The sequence below is a fragment of the Pelobates fuscus genome, chromosome 2, assembly GCF_036172605.1.
Source record: "Pelobates fuscus isolate aPelFus1 chromosome 2, aPelFus1.pri, whole genome shotgun sequence".
Taxonomy (NCBI): Eukaryota; Metazoa; Chordata; class Amphibia; order Anura; family Pelobatidae; genus Pelobates; species Pelobates fuscus.
In genome coordinates, this window is record NC_086318.1 from 437,125,099 (window position 1) to 437,140,454 (window position 15,356).

The 15,356-nt window shown below is 36.0% G+C and overlaps 1 protein-coding gene across 2 annotated transcripts in view; it reads left to right on the forward strand.

The window, feature by feature from the left end:
• LRFN2 (leucine rich repeat and fibronectin type III domain containing 2) overlaps nucleotides 1–15,356 on the forward strand; it is a 530,695-nt gene that overhangs the window by 95,840 nt on the left and 419,499 nt on the right. For both annotated transcript variants that reach the window (XM_063444112.1, XM_063444111.1), the window contains exon 2: nucleotides 14,060–14,344. The gene's annotated coding sequence lies outside the window, so the exon portion shown is untranslated. The remainder of the gene's footprint in view (nucleotides 1–14,059; nucleotides 14,345–15,356) is intronic.

Genomic DNA, 15,356 nt, shown 5'->3' on the forward strand with positions numbered 1-15,356 from the left:
GGGTGCGAGCAGCAGAAATGAGAAGGTCACCAGTAGAGCGGAGAGACTGAGAGGGGGCATACCTATGAATCAGTGAATAAATGTAGGAGGGGCTAGAGTTGGTTAGAGCTTTATAGGTAAGGGTTAGTATTTTAAATTGACACCTGTAGGGTACAGGAAGCCAGTGTAAGGATCCACAAAAGGGGTGAGGTGTGAGAGGAGCGACAGGAGAGAAAGATCAGGCTGGCAGCAGCATTCATCACAGATTGTAGGGGGGCAGTACGGCTTCTATGGAGACAAATTAGGAGAGAATTACAGTAATCCATGTGAGATATTACTAGAGCATGAACAAGCTCCTTGGCAGCATCTTGCATAAGAAATGGGTGTATGCGGGCAATGGATTTTAAGATGGAATCGACAGGTTTTAGCAACAGACTGGACATGAGGCGCAAAGGTGAGGCAGGATCAAAAGTAACACCAATACAGCGAGCTTCAAAGTATGGGGTGTGGCACGTACCGTCAACCCTCTAGAGAGAGTGAAGGAGGAGGATCAGTGTTATGAGGAAGAAAATTAAGAAACTCAGTTTTAGAGAGATTGAGTTTCAGAAAACATGCAGGATGACGTCCAATCAGAGACAGAAGAAAGGCAATTAGTGACACATTGTAGGACAACAGGGAAGAGGTCAAGGGAGGAGCAATATATCTGGGTGTCGTCAGCATACAGGTGGTAGTAGAATTCAAATGAATTAATGAGTTTTCCAAGAGAGGTAGTATAGAGAGAGAACAAAAGGGGACCAAGAACTGAACCTTGAGGTACTCCGACTGAGACAGGATGAGGAGAGGAGGTGCTGTTGGAAAAAGAGACACTAAAGGAGCCTTGGGAGAGATAGGAGGAGAACCATGCGAGGGCTGTGTCACAGAGACCAAGAGATTGAAGAGTTAGGAGATGGAGGCTATGATCAACAATGTCAAAGGCAGCAGAGCAGTCAAGAAGAACTAGTATGGAGTAGTGGCCATTGGATTTTGCTGTTATTAGGAAATTTGTAACTTTAATAAGAGCAGTCTCAGTAGAGTGGAGGGGGCAAAAGCCAGATTGAAGAGGTTTGAGGAGGGAGTTGGAATTTAGGAAGTGAGTCATATGAGTAAAGCCAAGTCTTTCTAGAAGCTTTGAGGTAAAAGGAATCAGGGATATGGGACGATAGTTGGAAGTGAAAGACGGGTCTAGGGATTGCTTTTTTAGGATGGGTACGACAGTAGAATGCTTAAGGGGAGCAGGGACAACACCAGATGAAAAAGAGCAGTTTAGAATGTGTGTTAAGGATGGTACAAGACAAGGGGAGAGAGCTATGATGAGGTGGGAAGGTACTGGATCAAGAGAGAGAGAGGAGAAGTGCAGCCACCTCCTGTTCTGTAACTGGAGGGATATCTTGGAGGGTAGGGATGGTATGGTCCAAGTGAGGTCGAGATAGAGAGGGGAGAAAGGGGGAGAATTCATTCCTTAACGGTTTAATCTTGTCAGTAAAGTAACATGCAAAGCTTTCAGCTGAAAGATTAGTTTGTGGGGTGGCCACAACAGGGCATAGAAGAGAGTTAAAAGTATTAAAGAGATGTCTAGGATTTCGGGAGCATGAACTAATGAGAACTAATGAGAAAAGAAAAGCAGGACTGGTTAGCAAAGGTGAGGGCTGCACTGTATGAGCGCAAGACAAATACAAAATTATAGTGTAGAAAGTCTGACAAAGTGTGAGACTTCCTCCAGCAGCGTTTAGCTGAATGGGAGCATCTCTGCAGGTATCCTTATCACTCTAAGAGGATACAGTCACATTTTAAGAAAATAGTTATGTATACATATCTTTATGAAAAATAGGAATAATGGTGAAGCAATGGGTAAGAGTTTAAAGATATGTTTAAATCTGAATGTAATATATGCTTCTTTTATGAAATCAAAAGTCCAGATCCTGAATATTGTTGCCAAATGAACAGTTTGAAATTTTCAAGAATCTTTGTAAATAGATGCAGCTTACACTCATCGCCACCCACCGTCCCCTGACAGGAGATCAGGCTAGGGATGGACACTCTAGTGAACACCTCTGGGCACATGGCAAGGCCACTGGCGACATGACATTGTGCCAGTGGGAGATTTCATCTTAATGATGGTACAAGTTTCCCTAGTTAAAGAACCCTCGATTGACTGCATACATAATTCACCAACTGCAGACCACAACGAGTAACTACTAGTGACTGCGGAAGTGTGGATCCCTCACACTGCTCAGGATAAATAGCATGTATCTCAGTATATTCTTATTCTAGATGTTCTTTTGAGCCACTACTATAACGCTTAGTGTCTCTTTCAGAGAATAGAATTACATTGTGGATAGGTAGAAATTATTTTTTTCTGCAGAGATATGAGGTTTGGATAAGTTGAAGGAGAAAAGGCTAATATACTAATGTATGGTATAAGACTGAACTGGATGCCGATTCTTTCCGTTCTTGTTCTCTGATTGGTTGATTCTTGTTGCACAACACAACAGTAAAACTGCAACTAATAGAAAAACAGCACTTAGCAATGGAAATGATAGATATCTTAAGAAGGACATACCAGATATTAGGATTAGTCATCCATAATGTAAGATACCACCAGCCGCTTTAAATTAGTCCTTTCAGCTACTTGTCACCTTTGACACTGCAGATTATTTAATGCGAAATTATATCTGTCAGCCATTTGTCCAGCATTGAAATAGTAGACCTTTTCTTGACTGTGAAATTCTACATAGTACAATATATTTTTATCTGTTATGATCAAATGATAATGGTCTTTGATAATGGTGCCTTCCAACAGTGTTGAAATCATTATGATATCAATTAAAAATGGATGGAATTGGCTGAAGAACTAAAGAGAATAGAAATCTGAATTGTTCAACCATGCACGAGGTTTGCGAAATGTTAGCAGAAACTGGAGAAAGTCAACTAGACATCATTTACTGATTAATATGCTACATAATATGCAATGCTCGTTTAAAGTGCTGTCTTAGAAAATGAAAAAAGGCAAGATTAAATTTTATTTTCAAATCACATACTTTAGATGAAATTTGCAAGTCTATTATTAATCCACCATGAGTAGCCTTAAATTAACAGATAACACCTTTTTTCTTTTTTTAAAAAGGCCTTAATTATTATTTTGAGATATATATAAATAAAATATAAGGAAGAAATAACACGACAACTAGAAGAGGCAACTACTTATCAACAGCTGACATTCAAACCTTTCCGAAAATTCCTAAAAATAATTTGTGATCACATAGAGACTGGATTACTTGCAGGATTACAGAGTGTCTAAATACCTATATGTCACACATCCAACACTTCCGGTCCTATACACGCACCCCAAGATCCATAAAGATCTTGAAAATCCACCTGGCAGGCCCAGCGTATCTGCCAGAGGTGCTTTAATAGAACCTATTGCTAAATGTGTGGATTTTTACATCCAGGATTGTGTTAGTGACATCCCAACACGCTTGAGGGCCACACAGGACTTCCTTGACCAAATTAAAGATATATTCTTTGACAATGAAACAGATGTTCTGTTTGCTACTCTTGAAGTACAGAGTCTATACACTGTCATACCGTATACCCAAGGGATGTAAGCAGTTAGAGAAAGTCTATCTAATTCTAAATCATACAAGGGCCTTCCCATTGAATATTTGTTGGAGTTCTTGTCCATTGCACTTAAAGGGAAACTTCAGTGCCAGAAAACAATCAGTTTTCCTGGCACTGCAGGTTCCCTCTCACTCCCACCTCCCATCCCCGGTTGCTAAAGGGGTGAAACCCCTTCAGGTCACTTACCTGAGACCCCGCCGAGTTCCCTCGGCGGTGGTTTCTTCTCGCCGCCGCTCCTCCCAGTCTTTACGTCGGCCGGTGGGCGAGACTGATCCTGCTCAACGGCTGGGGAGACCTAATGTGCATGCGCGGCATTAGAGCTCCCTATAGGAAAGCATTGAAAATGATTTTCAATGCTTTCCTATGTGGAATTGAGCAACGCTGGAGGTCCTCACACAGTGTGAGGACATCCAGCGACGCTCTAGCACAGGTTTTCTGTGCTATAGAGCAGGAAGTGCCCTCTACTGGATGTCTAGTAGACAGCCACTAGAGGTGGAGTTAACCCTGCAAGGTAATTATTGCAGTTCATAAGAAACTGCAATAATTACACTTGCAGGGTTAAGGGTAGTGGGAGTTGGCACCCAGACCACTCCAATGGGCAGAAATGGTCTGGATGCCTGGAGTGTCCCTTTAACTGTAATTACTTCAAATTTGAGGACAAATTTTACCTACAGATCTCCGGCGATGGGGGCTACTATGGTTCCCTCATATGCAAATTTATGTATGCACTGGTTTGAACATTAATACATTTTGGCCACTTTTGAAACGAAAATTATAAAATATCTACGCTTTGTGGACGATATCTTTGTTATTTGGAGAGGCACGTCTGATGAACTGGGTGCTATGGTTGATCTGATTAATTCATTACCAATGTTGGTAAAATTGACACCTACATGGAATAAATCCACAATCCAGTTTCTGGATGTTACTGTGTATAGGATCAACAACAGACTGAGTTAAACTTTATACCACAAAGAGACGGATCGGAATACACTGTTTTTGGCTACCAGTTTTCATCCGTAACACTTTAAAGATTTTCTTCCAATTTCTCAGTTTTTACGTTTATTCAGATACAATCATGAGATCGATGGAATAGCCAGCTACAACAAATGTGGGATAGGTTCTGTAACAGAGCATACCACCCACAGGTATTAGCTAAAGCTAAGTCTAAAGCTCTGGAACGTTGGACTAAACACATGCAGGAGATTTCAATGATTGAAGTACAAAAGAAAATGTTCTTACCTTTAACATTCCATACAGGCATTAAGCAAATCAGGGACTCCATTCACAAACATTGGGGCATCTTACAATCAGATGCTAATCTTCTATCAATTTTTCAAGAAGCACCCGTTGTAAGTTACAAGAGAAATCGAAGCCTACATGATTCACTTGTACATAGTGACCCAACTCACTGCTACAAAAACCAGTTAAAATTAAAAAGATGGGAAGTTTCAAATTCCCAGGGTGCGTTACATGCAGCGACATGACAAGTGGATTTACTTTTGCACACCCTTACAGTGGCAAACACATTACTATCAGTCATTATATCGCCTGTACCACCGATCATATTGTCTGTTTGATCACTTGTCCATGTGGACTCTCGTATGTGGGTAAAACAGATCTCACTCTCAGACATTGCATCAGAGGTCATAGATCCAGAATTAATACAGCATTTCAGGATCAGTGCACTAACAAACCAGTAGTCAAATACTTCTTGGCCGTCCAACACCATCCCCCTTACCTTCCGCTTTCTAACAATAGATTATGTCCCCTCACCTCCCCATTGGGGTGACAGATCCAAGCTTCTTTTACAGTGGGAAGCATATTGGATCCATCATTTGGACACTGTTGCCCCGAGGTGTTTAAATGAAAATGTTGCATACTCTATGTTTATTTAAATGGGCAATTGGTTTCTGCTATTTTTATGATTTTTTATTTTACGATTTTTTTATTGATTCATATTTTTTATTGATTCTAATTTTCATTACAAACTTGATAATGATTTATTTTGTTATTTGGGACATATGATTCCTGATATGGACTTTACAATTGGTTTCTGCTATTTTTATGATTTTATATTTTATGATTTTTTTTATTGATTCATATTTTTTAGTGATTCTAATTTTCATTACAAACTTGATAATGGTTTATTTTGTTATTTGGGACATATGATTCCTGATATGGACTTTACAGTCCTATAGTATAATTACATGTTTAGTAATAGGTAGTGAAACGTATCATCTGGTTGAAAGAAGCACTCTGGGTACCATAACAACCTCAGGTAAATTAAGAGATGGGATCTCCCAATATATTCTTACTTTCACACTGATCTCTCTCCTCTTCTTGGACTCTTGCTTCTGCAGTGAAGAGGCAACAATGATTGGCTAAGAGTCACTAGCTGCCCATCATAAGAAAATATGTGTTCATTCTATCTCTCAATAGTCTGAGAGCCAATCATTGCTAGCTCCTCACTGCTTATACTAATGATTTAAAAGTAGAAGAGGCTGCATTGAGATGAAGTTGCTATAGTGCTTGGAGGGTTCCTATAGTGTCAAACTAACTGCTTAATGTCTTTCTACCTGTATCTGTATCATTGATTGTATGCATTCTAGCATTTGTAGATGGGGAGAAGAGAGAGCAAACAATGTGGATTCTTTTCAGGCTTCCTCACTATGTAGTATGCATGATCTGGCTCTCATTAATCTCTGAGACCTTCTAATAAAATTACTGTTGGCAATAATAATTACTATATAAAAAATATCATTATTTAATTAGTGTTGAAGAAGTATAGAAGTGGCCAGCTTCAGTCAACATTACAATTGTATCAGATTATAAGATTTTTACCTCTGTTCTATTGGAGTGTGTCAAGTCATTGTCAATACGTAAAATAGAATGGATAAATCATTTTACGGTTGTATAATTTGATAACTCAGAAGTCTCTTCAAATGTAAAATAAAATGTCACAATATATGAGTTTTTCACAATTAATTAAATGTTAGTTTCTTGAAATGGGCATTCAAATGGTAATGTAATCCATGGTTAGAGTAGCATTATCAAAAATTCTGCACACGTCAGGCAAGCCTACAGACCAATATACCTACACCTTCTTTTATAATGAAGAATCTATTCATTTACGATGTTTTACGACTCCATTCTTTGGAGGATCTGACTTTGTGTTTCCTTATCTGGACTTCATCACTCTTAGAATAATATGAGAGATTTATTTGACATGAACATGATAAAGAATTTAAGGCATTGCCTTGACCTCTAAATTTACTAGATTTTATTCCGACTAAGCATCTGTGGGACATACTTGAACAACCAATCCTATCCATGGAAGCTTTACATCGTAACTTGCCGGACTTAAAGAATCTTCTGCTAGTGTCTTAATACCAAATACTGTAGGACACATTCAGAGGTCTTGTGGAGTCCATCTCTCAATGCATCAGATCTGTTTTGGCAGTACAAGGAGGACATGCATGATATTAGGCAGAAGGTTTTAATACTGTGACTGATCAATGTATTACATTAAAGTTTTACATGCAATAAAGGTAACAATTCATAAGATAGAAGATCTTTTTCCATCTTTTTAATATAGTCAAATAAAAGTTTTAGATGATAGACAATCATCATGGAAATATTTAAATATATTGATTTACTGAAAGAAGCAATCTAGTCACTCATTAATTCGCAGAATATAGTTATTTCCATTTTGAGAACCCAGGATAAAAAGCTAAATTCATTAGTCAAACTACTATGGATCAGTTACTGCAATAAATGTCATACCAGTTATGTGTTTCTATGTAATTATCCCTTGATCTGCTGAGGGGCTTTGATATTAACGTTGATCTGTCATGGATTTTTTTCACTTCCTGGAGGTGATATACGAATGTAGATTATATTCATGCCATCCCATTTCTCTCCCATGCTGATTTGCCAGCCTTAATTATATGTACATTGATTGATGGCCACTCAGGTCACTCAACATTCTTTAGAAAAATATGATAGACTTATACTAATAAGCAAATTGACTAATGCAAGGATATAGTGCAGTTTCCATAATACTAGTAATACTCAATAAAATAAAAATATATATATACCGTATATAAATTTAAAATTACCAATATTTGACATGCAGCTATTTTAGGGATAAAGCACACAAATTATCCACATAAATGCAACAAAATCTGAAATTAAGCAATAAATAATACAATTAAAAAAAAAAATCAAAAAATAAGCGCAGTATTCATTATAAGTCTTGAGAGGTGCCAATAAATCATTCAAGAAACAAAACATATAGAAAACATAAAGGCCACAATATTGTGAATAGTGATAACTCAGTGTATCATCCCTTAAACCTTTCACACTAAGGAATGTAAGATACTTATGTTGCCATTTTCTTCAATATATGTCTCTCTCTGATACATTTTCTTTACGATGGCTTGATGTGCGTTATAACAACACCTTTCCTCTAGGTTCTCTTCCTGGTACAATATGGTAAAATCAATAAAAAATATACCAGGAATAACATTTCACAGAGCCAGTTTTTAGCTCGGTTTCCGGTATACTGCACTAATTCCAGCACCTTGTACCAACATAAATTGAGTGGTGGACTTTCTTGCTTTCCATACATCAAAATGTAGAGCCAAAAACCAAATCAAATTAAAAATCTAGATTTCCTCTCTTTGTCACTTGTTTAAAAGATAATAGAATTTTTGGCTATCTACAACCCAGAGGGGCATGTTGTGAAATAAAATGAAAACTGTTAATCAGTGTTTAGTGCCCAAATAACAGTAGGGGGGCGGGAGTGGGTGGAGAAAAGCCTGTTTCCATGAAGGATGTGGATGTCCATATGACTCTAATTTCTGGCGGAACGCAAATAGGTCATGTGACTCTTCCAGACAGAAATTGGATATTAATGAGCCAGTGAAGGTTTGCCAGTAACAGCAAACATTACTTTAAAAGCCAATGAATTCTACTAACCATGCATTTCACCAAGTAGCTTTATGTACTATTTATTAAGCATTTTTTCTTCCTCTTTGTTTTACTTTCATATGGCATAGTATTGTTTTTTTGTGTTATTTGTTTCTTTGATATGTGATTTCACTTATAAATTGACAGCCATGGAATACATACATGCTATGTTATACATGTTATGCAACTGTATTCCAGCATAAACAAATTAAATAAACATTTTTACTGATTTTCTAATTTAGATTTTGTAATATGTAGCTTTAATTTTCAATCATTTTCAATTAAGTAGAAAGTTTGTTGAGCTGCTGTTGTGTGTGAAGGTGTTCAGGCAGAGAACATTGAATACATTTATTCAAATTCTATCAGTTTCCCCAGGACTCCTCACATCAAAGAAATTGCACCAGCACTTGGATTGCAGGTTCCGTTACCAAGAGCTGCGATCGGAAGCCCCATTTTCCTTAACTAAATACTGAATGTGTCAAAGCAAATCTCAGACAATATTCAGACATTTAAAAAAAAAGAGTTACTTGTGCACTATCCCAAATCCTCACGCACATTTACATATCTGGAGGTTTTTAGCCTTACTCCAATATTTTAAGTGTAAGCTCACCTGCCACGTCAAGGCAAACCTCAAGGCAAATCCTACACGAATAATATAATAATATACCTTGCTTCCTTTAGCTTCAGGTAAAAAAAAATCTCTAATAAGACAGTATCTACACATTAATTCAATGTATTAACGTTGTATTTTTGTCCATCATAAAGTGCACAGACCCCTTAAGTTTAGGGTACGCATATTGATATCAGAGAAAAATTACTAAAGGCCTTCGGCATATAATAAATTTGTGCTGCCGTAAAAATAAAGTTTCTGTAAAATCCTCTCATGAATCCATTAAGCATTTTTTAAAGGAACCTGCCAAACACTTAAAGTGATTTAGCTTGCCGAAGAGCTTAATGTGTGAACAGTGCATCCTCATTTTTTATTTTACAAAAATAATGAATTTCACAGAAATTGCCACTTTTATAAATTTACTTTTTTACACCCCCCAACTGTCAGTCAGACAACGTGTCCTGTTACACATTTAGCTCAGTGGAGATGAACTCAAGAGGCAGCAATTGCCCAGAGCACCTGCCTTGCAAAGACTTCTCATTGAACTGCATTGGGAAGTCTCTGATTGGACAGCCACAGAAAGTCTGGGCGGGGTTAGAAGGGGAGGGCTTGTAAAGGCTGCAGACAAGAGATAGCAGTGAAATGTAGTGAACTGAAAACTGAATATTGAAAACAGCTAAGTTTGGAATATGTTTTATCTTTTTTTTAGTTTTCTAATTTGCTTTTGGATCAATGTTATCCTCTGCTTAGTGAGTAAACCCAGTGAGCCAATTTCCAGATGAGATTTAAAAGTATTTAAACCAGGGTAGGCTTGTAAAAAAAATATATAGAATGAGCATAGTAGTGACTAGTGCTCAGATAATACATTGAACGTGGCCTCAATTACTTTGCTAATTGGCGAGATGAAGTCAGCATTTCCTGCCTATAGGGACCTTTCTTCCTTTTATATGATAACAGTACACTTTGTGCAATTAGCTTACTTTAATGATGTAGTATAAATTGTTTTCTAATTAACCAACAAAAACATACATAACTCATTGCAGAGCACTATATCAGCTGTGTGCTGCCAAACATTCCAATGGTTTCACAACTTCTCACGATCTAAATGGAATTCATTGCGGGATACTTAACTATTTAATATTAACTATATTATTAATAATAATTATTATTATTAACTATATTATTCTATAATGAAAATGTGTTCTATATTTTTGTATGTATTACTGGGGATGTTTAATATTATGATTAGCTATCCCCCTGTATTTGACAAATCTATCTGTGACGTGTGAAAAAACGAATTCAATGAAAAAAACCCACACTGCTGTATGTATTTCCATCCTGGCACTAAACACCGCCATCTCAGCTCGCTGTCAATGTACTCATTCTCATTACTGTACAGCGTATGTGGAGTAAGAGAAACAGGGACAATGTTTATGTCCCTCCTTCTCTATTGCAATGTGAGGAACTGGAGACTGATTGCACCCTTTCTATAGCCAGCATTGCTGCACGTGACATGATTCTTGTTACTCCAATAGCATCAATCCTTTTGAGAACCTGAGACATAATGAATTTACAGCCACCTAATTTAAAGCAAGAAATCCAATAATTAGTCATCCTGGTTCTGACAGTACTAGCAGCATAATATACATTGAAAAGGTCTATTCGATTGTAATGTAGACAAAGGAGCTCATTGCATTTCCTTTTCCAGATTGCACTATTTAGAACAAAACAGCGTTCTTAAATGTGAGCATATATCTATTTTTCTGGGAAAACATTTTTTGCGTTTTCCTTTTCAATCAGTGGTTCAGATCTGTATGATAAATATTACCATATGAACGGGCATAAAAGTTGATCTGGTTCTACACCTGGGTTTTCATCACTGAGGATAGATATATTGAACAATATGGCATTCAGATAAAGTTAGTTGCCCATTTTATTACTTTACAAGTTGAGTTTGTGAGCTGGAGAACATTAAAATAGTGCAAGATAAAAGCAGCACATGGTGATAAAGCTCTATTACGAAACTTTAGAGTTGTAGCTATACGCCAGCTAGAAGTTTAGCTCCATCGCTGGGTAAAAAGAACCTACGAGCAGCTAGACTATCCTACCACACTAACAGACTTTAACATCCAGTTACAGACTCCTAGATTTAGATATATTTTATGCATCATGTTATTGGGAGAGAGGAGTTTGGAAGAAGACACGTGGAACGCTTGGTAACCAAAAACCTGTTCAGATATTTTTCTTTGTTTTGATTCTACCACGTGATATTTAGAGTGCATCAACAATTCAGCTGAAAAACTAGACAACGTTTTCCAATTCTACCCCCAGGCCTTAGTTGGAAAAGATACCGGTAGCTCACTATCTTTGGTGCGGCCTAAATCTTACTGAGAAATATACATTGTCTATTCTTTAATTTCTCACAGTATTATTTTTTTTCTTGGTGCCTGCAGGGTGTAGAGCAATTATAACCTTATTGGAAGAAGTAGGTTGCCTTGATCGAGAACCCAGTTTACTGTAGTATCATTGAATTCCAAATATTCCTTGTTTGAACATTAATAAGATTCTTGTCGCTCTATGATATCGCTGGAGAGCTCTGGTTGCATGGCCTCATGCTTATTATTTGTTGTGGTGTTTTAAAACAAATATTTATAGGCAATTGGCGAACAAGTAAAAACAAGAAGTCAGTAAGTTAGCAGTCATTGAATAGACTGGTCCAATACTTGGTGCCAAATTTATTTTTCATGCCGCAACTGAATATGAATTTCTTTTTAACACAATTTTGGTTTTAGTCTGAAGAAAATGGAAAATGAATATATCAAATATATGTCTTAATTCTCTTCTCTCAATGTATTACAATACAAACACTTTTTTAAATATCCTACAGTTTGTATGATATACAGACGTCTCAATGAGAGCAGAAGGCGAGTTTAATCTTAAAAAATAGACTAGCCAAACTGGCCAGTGTTGAGATCAATCTGGAAAGAGTGCAGGTACACCTGAAGAACTGGCAGGTTTGCGTGGTATGAATGCATGCCAGGCTGACTGCCACTCATACAGGTCAGCCGAGTAAAGGTGGACCATGCAGAGTGCACTGTTACAGTACTCACTACATGGTTCTAGTGCCCTGACCATAGTGCAAGTGTGTCCAATGATCTACTTGCTCTACACTTGTTGGCATTTTCCTAAAGCCAGAGCAATTTGTACTTCTCTAATAGAAAGACATTTTTGTACTCTAAAGGTAACTTTGCCTCTAATGCAATAGCCTTCTTGATTTGAAATGGTTATTTACAGTCAGATGCATTTAAAATACTTTGAGGTCTGTTTCATGTGAGATAAAATTTGCAGATTAGCACACAAAAAAATAATTAATAACATTGAATAATTGAAAAACAGAGATTTTATCTTATTCAAGTCCTAATCAGCAACTAATTGTCTAAGCTTCATACAAAGAGTGTGTATATTAAAAAAAAACACACAACACTTATACCTTACTTAGAATGAAAAGTATAAACAGATCTGTGTAATCACTTATACTAATACTTAATACCAATGAGTGCGTATGATATTTAAAACAATTAATTTATGAAAAAAAACACATTCTAATAAAAAAAGGTCAAGGATAATAATTCTTAGTCGTATTTAGCTCACCGTAACAATATGCAGTGCATTGTTCTTTAGTAATTTACTCTTTTGTTTCCCTCTTCTTTTGATAACACATTCATAATGCTACAAAATTGCCACCAGAATCTGGTAATGATTAAAGTGAAAATGTTATTTAACAGTTTAAATGCAAGTGAAAATATTCCTGTGTGCAATAAATATTCCATAATTTTTTTTTTTAGAAATCGCAATACCAATAGAAGTATATACATAAAAAAAAATTAAAATAACAGTTTAGTTTTACCGACTGTTCCAGTAAGTCATTCACATTTTGTTAGAATTTAGTGAATTTTGTTTACCTATTGTACAATGCTGTGGGGTATGTTGGTGCCATATAAATACCGTATTTAGTCAAATCTAATGCGCCATCAAACCTAATGCACACTTCAATTTTTGAAACCAAATAGATATTTCTAATCAGCTAAGACTTTGATCCTGTACTGCTTTTTATAACGATAAACACAGAAAGCATTATTTGTATTAGATTTTTATAAAATAAAATCTTTTACCCTCGTGGAATGTCTATGGGTTGGATAACATACAATGTTTGTCATTTTTTAAAATGAAGATAAATAAGAAAGTTATATGAATTGCATGCTTCTATCAAAATATCCAAAGTGCTTGTTTTGAGGTGCAGCTGTACATAGCAGATACGTCTAAATGTAATGTTTTTGCTTTTCAATAAATTGTAGGATTCTAACACTTTATGACTTTTTCTAATAATAAAACCTACTAAATTAGCAAAATATGGTCAGTTGGCTTTTTGTTAATGTACAATTGTGCAGATATACAATTAAAGAGCACGGCACAAATATACTTTTCTTTAGATGAGCTTTTGAGTCTCTGTGCATGAACTTTAGAATCTGCTGACAGATGACTAATCTCCGTGCATGTACAGCAGTGATCAGGGAGACTGTTCTTGATATATGACCACTAAAAATTATTTTAAGAATAATAACCAATTTTCAGATATTAATTTATATGACTACTACAATTATTTCAAGAAAAATAGCCAATTTTCAGATATTAATTTATATGACTACTGAAATTAATTCAAGAATAATAACCAATTTTCAGATATTAATTTACAAACGGTCTCCTTCCCTTTATTTCTTCCTTCCTTCCTTTCTTTATTTTTTTTCTTCCTCTAATGGTTTCCCTTTCTTTCTCTTTTAGTGAACCAACAAATACTTCAACAAACTGAGTTAAAAGTTTTCCTGGTGAAAAATGTAAAACCATCTCCCAGAGTAAAACTCTTTTAAAAAGTCATTGTGATTAAGGTATAAGGCTGCCCAACGCCTGAAGGAAATCGTTAAACTCTTCAATATAAAATTGCTCTTTACCAGCACAAATCCTGATTAAAGTCAGATAGGATTTCTAAAAGGCATCCTACATTGTGGATGAGATATATGTCAAGCTTACACCAGCGCCTCCATGAATAACGATGATTGTAAAGAGCAGGTACGTTTCTGAAGGACAGTATTTGTAATATTGTGCTGTGTGTATCCCAGGCACAAAAAAATGGACACTGGATCTATTGTTTATTAATAATGACTGTAAAATGAAAGAATTGTTTAAAGTAACTTTGCTCTCTATGTTTGTTTTAGTTGACTTTTGGCGCAGAATGACCATATAATAATTAATAATTAAATTACATTTATAATTATTTAAATATATTTACAACTCTCCATGTGCCTTATGTCCAGCAGCCTCTCTCCGTCAGTTATACATAAAATAGTGATGGTGCGTGGTATAGTGAGTGTTGTATTTATTGTTGCGCACCATCAATATTTCATGTATCGTTGTGTCCATATCTTATTTCCAGGATTGGTTTTGTTGTTTGCTGCATTTATCAGATATAGCGTTCTTTTGCGCTATCCTATTTACAGATATTTCTATTGTCTCTCCGTCAGTTGTCAATTAACCTAAAATTCTACAAATTTAAGAGATAGAATGATGGCAGCTTCGGATAGACAGAAACAGAGACAGACAGAGGAATGGACATAAGGACAGGGATGACGCATATACTCACAGTAATTTATCAAAGGATTAATAATAAATATATATTTTTTTATATTTGATATTTAAAAAATGAAACATTATTGTGCAAATGAATGCACTTCATTAGTCAAGTAATATGAGTGCTACATTATTTACCAAATAGGACTTTTAATGACATTCTGTACTAATTACAAGATGTTATGAGGCGTTGAAGGCTCTTTTGAAGAATTAAGGGAAAAAAATTGGATTGGAAAAAAATAATATTTGTAATATCGATAGGCGGGTGTTATTCTTGGACATAGTTAAACATTTGAGGTAGTGTGATAAATGTTTGAAATAAAAGTAATTTAACATCATATATTAAAGAGTTTTTTAAACCCACTCACATGGAACCACCAACAAGCCATGCTGTGCTACTGTCCCCTCTAGAACACAAATGGACTATCAATAATTAATTCAAGATGCTCAACAA